General features: G+C 46.3%; 1 protein-coding gene across 8 annotated transcripts in view; it reads left to right on the top strand.

Annotated features, from left to right (window-relative positions):
- Nucleotides 1–14539, top strand: part of Kcnj15 (potassium voltage-gated channel subfamily J member 15) — a 40893-nt gene that overhangs the window by 241 nt on the left and 26113 nt on the right. For 2 of the 8 annotated variants that reach the window (XM_029544449.1, XM_029544448.1), the window contains exon 1: nt 68–303. The gene's annotated coding sequence lies outside the window, so the exon portion shown is untranslated. Of the gene's footprint in view, nt 1–67; nt 381–14539 lie in introns of those variants that run through there. The other 6 variants (XM_029544447.1, XM_021209636.2, XM_029544450.1 and 3 more) reach the window with 6 other exon arrangements.

A 14539-nucleotide genomic window follows, 5' to 3' on the forward strand; every position in this document is an offset into this window, starting at 1 on the left:
CTCCCTCCCTCCCTCTCTCCCTCTCTCTTTCTCTCCCCCCTCTCCCTCACTCCCTCACCCCTCCTTCTCTGTGCTTCCTTCCCCTCTCAGGCTCTTCCAATCTCCTCCTTTCTCTGTTCAGTTCCCTCAGGTAATTCCTCTCAGAAACTTGTACGAACTTGTTTTTGACTGACAGTGAACAGTAAGACTGTTTCTTCACTTTGAAAAACCCTCAGCACCTACCTTTCCAAGGCATCCTGGATCATTTCCTTGCCTGGTCTTAACTTCCTGCCCACCCAGGAGCCTGCACTGGGCACTCCGCAGGTAAGAGGCTGAAGTGTCTGTCACGGTGGGGGCACGCAGCATGCTGGAGATGCTTCTGAAAAACTTGACTTCCAAAGGTAATGAAAATGTGATTCTTTTTTTAAAAAAAAAAACAAAAAAACTTCCTTAAGTCATTCAAGTCGGCCAGGCTTATCTGGGGGAATTTACAAGTGTTGTTTACATGTGGAAAAAAAGGTTTTTCCTTAATGATGGGGCAAAAGAAAGGGGGAGTGCTTTATCCTTGTCTGCAGAAGAAAAGCAACCAACCAGAAAGCAACCAGATGTTGCCCAGCGGGCTGAGGGTGTGAGGGGTCTAAAGAACCAGTGTGTTCTCCTATGTCCTGTGTCGGAGCCCGTGTGCTACTGATTTTTCGGTGATTATATAGTTCTTTCATAAGTTCCCCGCCTGTCATTTTCCTTTGTCAGTGGAGAAGTCAGCTTAGGTGGAAGTAAGGCAAATTCTCAACCAAACATTTGAAAATCTGCCACCTATCCCAACAGAAAGAAAGAGCTCAGTGGGTCTCTGAGGTAGTCAGAGAGTGGAAGCAGTCTGACTGGAGAAACCGCTTTGTTCGCGGCCCACGGAGAACACTGCTTTCCCCAATGTCTGTATAATTTCATGTGGATTTAGGCTGTTTTCAACCAGGAGCGCATTACCAGGAAAACCCTCCACATCGGCCCCTGAAAAGCATGTTTTCGTCTCTGTCCGACACTTCCAAACCCGATCACCTGAAGGGAATAAGAATTTGTTTCTCAGACATTTCATGAGCTCACAGATGCCTTAAGTCACAGGTCAGAAAACTCACAATAAATGAAGAAGTTAACTTTGGAAAACTAAAGTCCAAACCGAGCCCTGAACAATCTAAAACTCCCCTTCCTTAACCTGGATGTGTTCACCGCCCCAAACCTCAGCATACTGTCAAGGTTATAAATAAGCTTCAAAGATCCTTTTTGGCAATCCCAAATCACAGTCACACTCACAAGCAGCCTCTGTTACTTCTGTTCTGCTCTCTCTCCTGAAGGTTTAAACAAACAGGTCACCATCAGTAATAGCCTTAGGTGACAAATTCTCTCCAATTTACAACCATGCTAAAAAAAAAAAAAAAAAAAAAAATCAAAGAAAAGTGTCACATAAAACCAGAATGTGTTTTAAATGCCATCCACGTGTGAATACTACTTCAGGTGAAGAATTATTACAGACTCACCTCACCCATGGGTCCCAGGGCCAGGCTCTTTCCAAACCTTCTTGGGGTTCGATTTCCTAACAGCTCCCTCCAGACAGAGAATAAGTGACCACAGAACATGACCCAGAGGTCATGCATGGCATTTCCACACATGGCTGGAGACTGACAAACTTTAGCCAGATTGCCTGTTGTCCTAGAGCACCTCAAAAAACATGATTCGGTGAGGAGCAAGGGAAGCCTTTCTCCGGAGTTATGCACTTGAGTGGTGTGGGGGTCTTAGGGAACAGGCTTAGCTTCAGCGGGCTCCAAGAGAATGCATCTTCAAGAAGCCTCACCCATCCTTCCTCCCACCAGCATCCGTGGCCAAAAGTGCTGCTCCCCAATGTCCTCATCTCCCACTTGTAACCAGTGTGGATGGCTCACATTTTGGGGGGACAAAAGAGTGAGCGAGCCCACAGGTGGCTTATTGCCAGCAGGCGCAGAACTAAGAAAAATAGGGTTCTTGGCTCCTTTCTCCAGCACTGAGGGCATGCCTCCTCCCCCCTTCAAGGAAGAAATCTGAAAAGGCGTCTGTGCTTGTTAGAGAGAAGGTGTGTATGTGTGTGTGTGCATGTTGTGTGCATATATACATGTGCGTGTTTGTGTGTGTGCACATGTGTGTTCTTGTATGTGTACATGTGGATATATGTGCATCTATGTTTGTGTGTGTGTGTGTATTTGTGCATGTATGTGTTTTATTATACTTACCTGAATGACAGCATGTGCTGAGAACATAAAAGCCCACCTATGTGGCGTTAGGCAGCAGACACAGAGGCAGCCTTTCTCTGACTTACACAATGCATGTCAGACATAAGACCTTTGCTAAGCCCACCTGCTTGAGCCCTGCAGAAAGCCACTGCTTCCCATGCATGCATGTACCCCTTCAGAGTCCCAGCTTGAGTCTAGAATGGATTTGAACATAACCCCAGGATCAGCACAGCAGCACTGTCGTGGCGCTGACCGAGGGTGCCAGCCCGGAAGCACCTGTGGAGGTTGTAGATGTCTCTGAAGGGTTTCCTTCTGCTTTCCTTATGGAAGCAACACAGTTTCTATGCAGTCAATGCAAGGGCCTTATTTACAGTCTCTCAAACGAACACAGTTATTTTCTTCACTGCGAAAATAGCCAGGAGGTTCCTGTAAGAATTAATATTGTTTTCTACACCAGCAAAGAAGAGTTAATGACTGGTGGTCATAGGCAAGAAGCAGAGGTTAATTTCCTGGGTTTTCTGGCGCCTTTGCCTCCTCTGCACCATCTCCATTTCCTTGGAAGGAGGGGTGGCAGGCAGGCGGCCCAGCACAGGAGCAAAGTGAGCCCCAGACAGGCCTGGCCTCGCGCCTCTCAAGGACACTGTGCCCTGCAGAGGCAGGCATGACTCAAACTTCTTGGCTCCTTGTAGCTGCTCAGGTGCCAGTTAACTGACAGGTAAGAGCTTGGTGATCAGAAGTTCAGAGCCTAACAGGAAAGGCCAGTCCTTAGGACCTCAGTTAATTAGGGGAAGGAAGGGAACCCCTTTTCCCTCCCCTTCAAAGGGCTCACTGGGGGCATCAGGTGGAGAAAAACATTAATATGCTTAAGTGAAGGACTCCCAGAGAGAAGTGTTGTTTGGTTTGTTGAGATGGAAAACAAATGGGAACACAGACATTCCTTACAAAAGGCAAGATGGGGGCACAGCTCATAGTGCTTAAGGGGCACAAAGCCCTTCTGCCTCCAGTCTGTAGGAAAAGGCAGAAGGGGGAGGGAGAGGGAGAGGGAGAGGGAGAGGGCGAGGTAGATGAACTTGAGAAAAGCACCAGCTTGCAATGTGCTCTTTGGATTCATGGAGACAACTGTAGGGGGGTTGCCTGTTCTAATACCGCTAAAATCCTTGTAGAGGATTTCACACATTCTCAGGGACTTTGAGTCACCTATGTTTGTGCTTTTTCCTTAACAAGGGCATCAGAGAAATGCAGCTACCTGCATTCCCTCTGATAGGGGGAAGGCTTATTGAGTGAGCCAAGGGTTAATCAAAACCCAATCACAGAGCTATGTGTGCACGGGCTTCTATGTCAGATGTTCTATACCATACGGCAGTACAGCCCTGACATTTCAGTCACACTACAGGGGATGACATCAAGGTTGCCTAGTCATACTCACCTCAGAAGACACAAGAGAGGAGAACAGGGTTCTGCTTTGGGGCATAAAAGCACACACGTGCCAAGAGCTGGTTTATGCCCAGTAAGAAGCAGTTAAGTAGAAATGCATGTGTGTGCCTCATCCCAGCTGAGGTCATAATGAGAAAAACATGGGAAGAATTAGTGATGGAAGAAACTGAGTCTTGTTTAGAGCGCCCCCCCCCCCATGATCCAACAGTTCAAACTGAACACACACCCGCAGAGCTGTTTTTGATACTAGGATGCTCAAGGTCTCAGTGACAGCTGGAAGCTCCTGCTTCACCCAGAGGTCAGGGGTCAGGACAGTGCAGTGCCCCTGGAGTGCCCAGTCATACTGAGCCACTGACGTTCAGGTTGGCTGAGGCTGACACAGAGATGGAGCAGGGCGTTGAAGGGGACCTGGAAGGTCTGGTTGGAGTTCACCCTGCTTCAGTCACAGCTGACTCCGTGTCAGGCTGACAGAGGATTTTCATGCGTTTCTTTCCACTGCCCAAAGCAGAGGCTGGTCAAGGTTCTGCAGAGCTCAGATCATCCAATACAGGGCTTTCTTTAAAGAACATAAATTCAGAACTGTGGCCATAAAATTCAAAGGAGGTTTTGAAGAGGGCTTGTGTGTGTGAAGAACCCCGTAGCTGGTCTCTCAGGGATCTTCTAAGTCCACTCTGGGGCTTGTCATGAAGGCTCAGTATGTTTCCCCGGTGGAGGAATGGACGGATGTATGTGAATGGTGGCTGCTGGCTGCCCGGTGAGTAGACGCTCTGGGAAATAGACAGACATGCAGACAGACCTGTGTCTCTTTACTTCTACTCACCAGTGGGATTGAAAGCCCAGTCTCCTGCCTGGGATGTTCCTTACCTCACTGCGTTGTGACGAAGGGCAGAGCTCCATTTGATGGCTGACCCTTTAGGCACATCTAGGCCTCAGGGTAAGATGCAATCAGTGTATTCCTCTTACCATAGAGTACACGTGTCCTGGGGCCCATGGTGCATACCTTCTACCCGGAAAGTCAGGAACTTAAGGCACAAAGACTTTGTTGACTTTGCCTAGTCAAGAGCCCAGAACCCAGAATGACGACGTCAGATTCGTCAGCAAGTCCTGTCTTCTCCAGTGAAATCTAGGCAGCAGCCTCAAGAAAATGCCTGAGTGTGGCTGGGGCCCTCCCCAGTTTCTGTGAATAAGAGTTGTTTCGGATTTCATACGCCAGTTAACTGTCGTTTCTTGGGATGACTGCTTGCTAAGCTCGTGCCTACCAAATAACAGTCTTGTGCATGGATGTTAGTACGCTCAGGTATTTGTAGGCTGGTATCGGCTCTGTCCTTACCCGCTTCACTAAAGAACACAAGGTCAAGGTCCAAACCTTACTATCTTAATTTCTAGATTTACCCTTTCGATCTCTTCCTATGCTTTAAGAGAAAACGAAGTTCACATCTGGTGACCCCGCCTCTCAGTCATTCCCCCAGTCCTGTTAGGAGTTGGGAAAGCACAGGAGTCTCGGGAGCACCTGGCTGCACGGGGTATGGAAATACTACAAAATAAGAGTCCTGCCAGGTTCTTTGTATTTTGAGAAGTCTATGGAAAATGTTTGTAAACGTCTAGCAGGCTATACCACACACGTGTGACAGACCGCAGGAGCTTTAATAATAAAACTAAGATTGTGTAAGTCCAGTCAATTCTGCTGCCAGCCCTGTCTCAACGCAGTGTCTCATACTCTTCAAATCTGGACTTTTTAAAAGAGTTTATCCTTACTTCATAATTATGTGTGTGTATCTGTGCCTGAGTGTGAGTTTGTACATATGAGTGTACCCTCAGAGGCCAGAAGACATCAGATCCTTTGGAGCTCAAGTTGCAGGTCTGGGAATCTAACTGCAGTTCCCTGCAGGTGCTTTTAGCCAGTTTCTCTCCAATTTCTATAACTCTAAGAGGCCGGGACTAATGGCTGATCTTAGTTGTAGGGTGTAGTTCAGCTGAGGATGGGGTGCTTGCCACAAATCCTGAGACATATCCCCGGTGCGACACCAACTGTGAGTGGCTGTACAAGCCTGTAATCAGCATACTCCGGATACAGAGACAGGAAAACCAAGAGTTCAAGGTCATTTTCAGCAACACAGTGAGTTCAAGGTCAGTCCAGGATACACAGGACCCTGCCTCAAAAGCAAATCAATCAATAGCGCAAAAAAGCTAGTTATAAATAGTCAAGTCCTCTAAGCTGTTTTTTACGTGCTGATACAGTAGTGTGGAGACATCACCCATGTTCCCATTGTACATGTGTGTATTAAATGGTTCTATCTAAAACATCACTATGACCCTCTGACCAGTGGATTCAGGAATCTAGCTTCTAGATTCGGTCTCCTGGGACTGTCCAGAACCCTCTCAGATGCTGTCCCAGTTTGTCAACTATCACATTGGAAGCTTCCTGCTCTGTTCTGTTAGTGTGCATAGTACAAGGAGGGTCCCGTACAAGTCCAGCTCTTCAGGAAACAAGCAAGCCTTGTTCCCAGGCTCCTGAAGTTCCTTCCAAGCCTGCAGGTCCTGGACATTAACGCATTAAAGCTCCAAGCTCCACAACAGAGCAGCCTTTAACTGTGACTCCCTGATGTAAACCTGCTTTAGACAGGAAGATCTTCTCACCATCTGACTCATTTTCATGTGGCTCCACTGGAGACTTGGGTAGACAGTGATTGTTGTGGAAAGGCAAGGTGTCATGTGATCCCCTGAGAACACTGTGTAATGATCTTACAGTAAGTTGTGTCACTGAGGCCTGAACTATCCCTACAGGTGACTGCAAGCAGTGTGCCTCAGGGTGCAAAGTGGACATGTTCAGTCAGCCCTAGAAAACATATTTTACATTTGGTCTCAAACCAAAGTATCATTTATTCCCCTTTATCCACTTTGTTTCAGAGTTTCAAAGAACTCATTTGATTAAATCACTTCTTGCATAGACATTTTCTATGAATCAAAATTAAATATACCAATATCCACAGTGGTAGAACCTTGTTAGTAACTTCCAAGTTAAACATAGCTTTGCATTTGAATCTGGGAATTAACTCGGTATTTGCTAGATCTAGTTTTTGGTTTTGTTTAGGGGGATCCCCTTTTCTCCTTCCTCCCTTCCTCCTTTCTTCCCTCCTTCTTTTCTTTCTTCTTCCATCCCTCCCTTCCTTCTTTCCTTTCTTCCTTCTTTTGTGTATGAATACTTGCATGCGTGCAAGCGTATGTGTTCCTACATGTGTGTGTACCATGTGACATGTATGCAGGTCAAAGGACAACTTACAGGAGACACTCTGCTCTTTCTATCATATGGAGTCTGGAATCAAACTCGGATCCCCACATTTGGTGTTAAGTACCATTACCTGAGCCATCTCTCAGGCCCCATGAAGAACTACTTTTGCATTCAGTATTTTGTACTTAATATTTTATAACTCTTCTGAAAGACAGTGTTCATTCTCTGCTATGCATGGGTTTTAACTTAGGCTGCTTCTTTACTTCTGTCTGGATCACACTTAACTGCCCACACTGAGGCTCTGCCCACACTGAGGTTCTGCCCACACTGAGGTTCTGCCCACACTAAGGTTTTGCTCACACTGAGGTTCTGCCCACACTGAGGGTTTGCCCACACTGAGGGTTTTAAACTTTCCCTACTTGTTTACACTCAGATCTAGTCTCAGCATGAAGACACTGTCCAGATTACAACGCTGGGGCTAGAAACTTTTCAGAATTTCCTCCTGTCCCTGGGTATGGATAGGTTTTTACTGACATTATAGTGACCTGGTTAACCATCTCTGCAGGTTGGCAATGGAGATGTTACCTGGTTCTTCTCTGTCCTCTCAGCATCTTGACTGGGGACTCTGTTGGGCCACACTTATTGAGTCTATGTATACCACATGAAGGCAGATACTCTCGTGTCTTTTTCTCACCTCTGCCCTCCCATGTCTATCCCAGTACAGACTTCACCTAAGTGTTTTCAAATACACATCTGAGAATTAGTAACTGAAACTCTTCCTTAGCCAGCTCTGCAGCCTGATGGACTAGCTGCTGGGATTGGATCATCAGGGGACTTGGGAGGGAGGGCTGCATGAAAGTGTGTGCTGCATGGATCTGTGATCTGCATGTATGTGTGGGCATCATAGATGTAGACTGCATGTATGTATGTGCTACATGGACATATGGTCTGCATATATGTGTGGTCTGCATGTGTGTGGTCTGCCTGTATGTGTATGCTACGTGGACACAGTCTGCATGTATGTGTGGGCTGCATGTATGTGAGCTGCATGTGTGTGCTGCATGGGCCTGTGGTCTGCATGTATGTATGTGGGATGCATGGACATGTGGGCTACATGGATGTGTGAGCTGACCCGGGAAGAAGAGAGATGAATGGAAGTGAGGAATATAGTGCAGCCTGGGGTGGGAGGGGAGCGTGACTCCATCCATGGCAAGGCACGCCCAGGAGTCTACTGAACGACATCACGTTAGCTCCCACAGATGTCCTGTTGAATAAATAAGGCTGTGCTGGGTACATGGTGTTAAAGGTGTTTGGCTCTCAGAGGTTTTCAGATTTTAAGTCAAAAAGAATTTTCTACATTTTCCCTTTTAGGGCATGAAATACTCTTTCAGATTCAAAATCTGAAGAACTGGTTTACTGTGGGTACAGTCAAATGCACCTTGTTTCAGCTGGGAGCGACCCAGGCTTCTTTGAGATTTCATAAAAGTGTGTACATTTGAACACAAAAATTCTTGTAACTATGGGTATTAACCGCTCTAGTCCAATCTCCTGGGAAGGCTTTGTGAACTATGCTTTCTATGCAATGGTTTGTTTACTTTTCAGTATCTATGACTCCTATGGTTGGTAGAAATGTTTGTTAAATGAGTTTTTTAAATCAAGTACTCTTTGTATCTTGAGTACTTAGGCACTGATGCTCAGTTACCTCCCCAGAGCAGGTTCCTGCTCAGAGCTTGAAAGTTAAGCATCTAGAAAGGATAAAACATAGCCCTGTTTATAAAATTAAATTACAATTGTGTGTGTGTGTGTGTGTCAATGAATGTATATGTGTGTTTTTATGTGTGTATATATGTATGTGTGTATGTATGTAGGTGTGTATTTATGTGTATGTATATGTTTATTTGTGTATATGCATGTGTGTATTTATGTGTATGTATATGTTTATGTGTGTATATGCATGTGTTTATGTGTATGTTTATGTGTGTATATGCATGTGTATGTTTATGTGTATGTCTATGTTTATGTGTGTATATGTATGTGTGTGTTTATGTGTATGTATATGTTTATGTGTGTGTATATATTTGTATATATTTTTGTGTTTGTGAACATGTATGTGTATAAGTGAATGTATGTGTGTACATTTTTAAGTATGTATATGTGTTTATGTATGTCTCTGTGTATGTTTATGTGTGTGCATATGTATGTATATATATGTGTGTGCATGTACATGTGTGCATGTACATGTGTATGTATGTGTGTATAGAACGTGACAAGAATTGATTGAAGGACCTTCTCAGGGGGCTGGGAAAAGTCAAGGGAAAAGGTTTGGGGGAAAGGTACTAGGGCATTTGAGACAAGCCTTGAAGGACGTAATGGACTCCAAAAGTATGGGGAGAGAAATCCATCAGAGGAGAAATAAGAGTGAAACAGGACTGGCCAGGCCATGCGGGTGGCTGCCATGTGCCCAAGGTTTGTGTTTGTCCTGGGGAAGGGAAAGGAGAGAGAGGGTACCAGCCAGCATGCCTAATAGACGCATGACTCCCAGAAGACTGGGCATGGGTTAGCACTTCCCACCCTCGCAGAGGGAACCTTGGAGGTTAGGCAAGCAGGAAGAGTGGTCAAGTCACTTGGTTGTCAGTTGCAGGCACCAGGCAGGGGAGCTGTCTTAGGGAAGAAAGACCTCATGTAGGGGAGAGGGTGGGTGCCTGGGTTTGCCAGGATAATGCTTCAGTTCTCCAAGACAATGAACAACAAGCCCATTCTCCAGCGCATTTCCAATTAAAACAAACACAAATAAACAAACGAAAAAGGGTAGGAAAGATACTGCAAGGTCCAAATTTGCTAATTACTGCTGTGATTGAAGCAAGACCTTTCATGTTAATTCCTTTATAAGGTCGGAGGCCTTTGAACACCTACAGGATCTGAACTTTCATACTGTGGAGGCAATGAGAACAGGGGCTTCTTGCCAACTCCCCAGGGCCATGGGCCTTCCTACAGCTTCCAGTTCCTGTTGCCGGGTCTGTCTTCTGGATTTTCAGCACTTGGATGTGACAATGTAGACTCTCAGCAGAATATAAGCAACAGCACACTGGAAAACTACATAGATAGTTTGATAGCTTTAAAATGTAATCATAGGTTTTTGTTTATTTTATTTCATTAGAAAAAGTCAAAGGGGGTCTGGATGTGGCCATCCATAACCTCCCAGCTCTCAGGAGACAGGGACAGAGGGGTTGTCAGCTCAAAGTGTGTCTAGGCCAGATATTGACATGCTTTTGAAGGAAGGAAGGCAAGAAGGAAAAAGAGAAAGGACAGACAGAAGGACTGAAGTTAATAAAACTTGTAATGCATATTTTGGGAAATTCCTGACAGGACAGAGAGTACAAATGTATGACAGGCACGTTTAGAATTCTGCAGAGATGAGAGTTTCTGAGATGACAGAGGTGGTCCCTCAGGCCGTGGAGGAGGAGCAGCAGAGGCTCATTCTGATGAGACAGGCAACCTGGCCCCATGCAGAGGTTTTGATCCTTGAGGTCCAGACATTCCTGCTGTGGATTCCAGGTGTGTAGACTCCAGGCACCCTAGGTGCTTCAGGTAGGGTGGATGTGGTCCTCAGAGGATGGGCTTCCCTAGGCACTCTGAGCCCCAGCCTTCCCCCTCACCACCATCTTCTCAACAACAAGCCGATAGTGTGCGTGTTTTGTGAGTCAGTTTCAGGGAGAAGGCAGACATTAGAGGAAGAAGGCCCAAGTGGGGTTTCTACTCACTCAGATTCACCTTGATAAGCTATCTAACCTTCCCATTCCAAAAATCCCAGAGAAGTGCCTACCTCAGGGTTGATTATTTTAGTGAAGGGGTCAGTAGCCACGTCTGTCTTGTGTTCCATGAACTAATGGGGAATGGATGGCTTCACATGACCAGAAAGTGAATCCTAATAAAGGGACCAATTCCCCTATTAAATGGTCTGCCTAAAAAATATATATGATTTCATAAAGAAATTCTGAGTTCTGGTGTCTAAGTTACCAATCCTTACAAGATATTTAAGAAGCACCCTTTAACCCATGAAGGGCAGTACACAGCTGGGACATGGCTGGGACACGGCTTGTTGGTAAAGTGTTTGCCTTGAAATTTGAGGGCATGAGTTTAGTTCCCAGAATCCTCAGGAAGAAACAAACAAACAAAAAATCAGGGCATGGTAAGGTGTATATAATCCCAGTGCCTGGGAGACAGAGAGAGACGATTCCCATGGGGGTGGTGGTGGGGGTGGCCAGGGGAGCTCTTGATTAGCTCATCTAGCTTATGTGCAGTGTTCTAGGCTGGTGAGAGACCCTGTTTCACTTGATAACCATAATGGCGTGCCTAAGGAATGACACCTAGTTTGTCACACACACACACACACACACACACACACACTCAGTCACTCACACACTATCATACTGCATAGCCACTGAAACTGACAAAGACCTAAAATGGGAGAGAACTGATTGGCTGACTTATTTCTAGAGGCAAGATTGTTTACTACGCAAAAGGAGTTAAATGTTATTCTTCTAATTACTTAGTTACTTAGTAGCCTTTTTTTTTTTTTTTTTTTTTTTTTTTTGGTCTGGGAAGAATACACAGAAACCCTGGGAAGGTAACTCTCCTGTCTTCTAGTTGGGGAAAGGAATAACAAAGAGTCTAAACTTGGCACGTAAGTGGGCCTGGAATCCGGGTGGGTCTAGGAAAAAGCACAGACTTCAGTGGAAAAGTGGATGGGTGTGCAGGAAACCCCCATAAACTATAAACTGGCTGCATTCTGCTCGAATTGGGATGGAGAGAAACCTCAAGGCTGTTGGAAATGAGAGGGGAGGGAACATCACGTACCTCCTGCTCCCAGGAGCTCCTCTGCTACCCTGGGAACCGGAGGGAGGCTAACCACCAACAGATTGCATGCATTATTGAACCTGAGCTTCCAAGGCACCTATCATTGTAGCCTAGGCTGCTGGGAGGATCAGGCAGTGTGGCCTGCTTCCCTCCAGATTCCCATCTCTAGCCCTTCACCACTCTGGTTCCGCCTCTCCCTGTGAGGTCCCATTCAGTTGGGGAAGGCTTCTTGCCCCACCTCATTGCAATGGCCCTTCCGGGAAAGCCAGTCTTTGCTTTTCCTATTAGCACCTCATTATCTGTTTCCCCAGGCTGGCCCAGATTCTGATTTTCCAGCCTGGTAAAGCCTGACCAATTCTGCAGTCCCTGAACCTCATCCTCTCTAGACCTAACAAGACGGCAACGAGTCTGTGATGTGTCTGTGACTCTGGCCACTGTGTCTGCCTCTGAGTGTGTGTTTGGGGTAGACACCTTCCCAGGAGATGATAAGTCCCTGGAAGACGGATGACACCTTGTGCTTGGCTGCGATGGGAACTGCCACCCTTTGCAGGGTCTAGCTCTGCTCCAGACTTGGGGGTGCTGTTCAGAATTCACCAACATGTTTATTTGGCTTATGGGTTATAGCCCTTTAGGAAGAGAAGCCAAGACAGAAACCTGGAAGCAGGAACTGAAAGCCACCCACTGGGTCATCCAAAAAGATGTAGTGAGAGACCTACTGGGAGGGGCCTGGGCCAGTGTCTTTGGACAAGTCTGCTCTCCCTTCAGCTCCCTCTTTTGGAGAAAGTGGGCTGGGAACCAGAGTACCCTCTGGAGTCCATCCTCTGAGGACCGCTTCCACCACACCTTGCTTTGAAGTGGAGATGCCTGCTGGGTGGCTCTAGAAAGCAGATCTAGGCAGCCTTCTCCGGTGTTTCTATCCGGAAAGGTGTGCTGATTACGCCTCAGTACCACAATCCCTAAGTACTGTTATCATTCCTCTGTGTCCACTGTGGGCTTGGACATGTAGATTAGTTCATAAAAACTTATTTTTTTAGCTCTTATTCTTCATTTTAACTTTTTAAAAGGATATTTTATTTTATGCACTTGGGTATCTTGCCTGAATGTATGTCTGTGCACCGTGTGTGTGTGTGTGTGTGTGTGTGTGTGTGTGTGTGTGTGTTCAGTGCCTGTGGAGGCCAGAAGGGGGTGTTGGGTCCACTTGAAATGAAGGTACCACCCATTGTGATGGCTAATAGTTGGAATCGAACCTGGGTTCCCTGGAAGGGCAGTCAGTGCTCCCAATTGTTGGGCCATCTCTCCAGCTCTTTGTTCCAATATGTGAGAGGAATAAAGGGGACGATCTGCCTATTGCTGAGTCCACCTGAGCTCCTGGAGGTGTCACAGTACCTCAGCATCCTGACAGAAGAGAAGCCTCTTTGCTCTCAGTATTCACAGAGCGATCTGTATCCTTGACTTAAGACATACCCAATCATTTTCTAGATGGTCTGTTTCACTGTTCAATCCATTGCCTATCAATTACCATGGCTGATTCTCCGGACCCCTAGGGATTTCTCCCAGCAGAATTTAGGTTGTGTATTTTTACAGGGCAAGTTGTTTAAAAACAGGCAGGTTCCTAAAGCACAGAGCTTTGAGGATATTGCCCTGGTACCGAAGAGTGTTTGTATGTAGATAGTTCAACATTCAAAACTCAGTGAAGATGTGAATGAACTCTCAAACTTTCACCTTCACCATGCACCAGGCTGGAAGTCAACCTTGAGGTCATTTCATCTAAACCTCTTATTTTATAGATGAGGAAAATGGGAATAATTGTTGGGCAGTGATGCTAAATTATAGCTCTTCTCAAACCAGCTAGCAGGCCGGAGGGCTCCTCTGCATGCTCTGTTAGAGATTGCACAAGCTGATGAGTAAGCTGTGACCCCAAGAAGCCATCTTCTGTGGCTCTAGAGTGTTTATGTTCCTGATGTAAGGTCTGCAATCTCCTGCGACAGTGACCTTTACCATTAAGGCTTGTAGCGCCCCCAGACAGGCGGACTCACTTCTTCCACACTTAGCCAGCAGTGTCCAGGCTGCTCACTATCTGTGAAGTATGACAGGTGGAACAAAACCCAACTCCACACTTGGGACTCTCTCAAGGCAAAAGTCTTTCTTCAAACCTGTTGCCTCCCACCTGTGGTGTGTCTCATGTCCTGGTTCCCTCGGCCTTCTTCCACCAAAGCACCTATATTCACAATTCTGAGTGTGAATTCTTATCTACCTTGTTTGTTTCATGGAAGAATCTCAAGTAGCCTAGGCTGGCCCTCCCTAGCTATTAAGCCTAGGCTGGCCCCAAGCTACCTATGTAGCCTAGGCTGGCCCCTAGCTAGCTGGGTAGTCAAAGATGACTTTGCATCTATGAACTTCTTCCCTTTGCCACTCAAGTTCCAGAATCAGGAACACGCAACCAGGCCCAGTTTCTGTGGTGCTAAGAATGAAACCCAGGGCTTTGTCATGCTAGGCAAGGACTCCTCTATCTGAGCTACATCCCCATCTCTCTTCACCGTGATCTGATCATTTCACATGAGCATAAAGCCCATGGAACAAACGCCTTGCCTGCCCATTGTATCCCAGTGTCTAAGATGTGCATCAGCGTGCTGGCAGTGGCTTTATTCATTGAAGCAGGTGACTCTTCCTCTCCAAAGCTTACCTCTGTGAGCATTAGTGCCTCTGATCCTCCATCAAACCCTCAACCTCCGGGTCCTATCCACTGTTATCTAACTGTCTGGATAAACTTTATGACCATATGCCT

The sequence above is a fragment of the Mus pahari genome, chromosome 12 (assembly GCF_900095145.1).
Source record: "Mus pahari chromosome 12, PAHARI_EIJ_v1.1, whole genome shotgun sequence".
Classification (NCBI taxonomy): domain Eukaryota; kingdom Metazoa; phylum Chordata; class Mammalia; order Rodentia; family Muridae; genus Mus; species Mus pahari.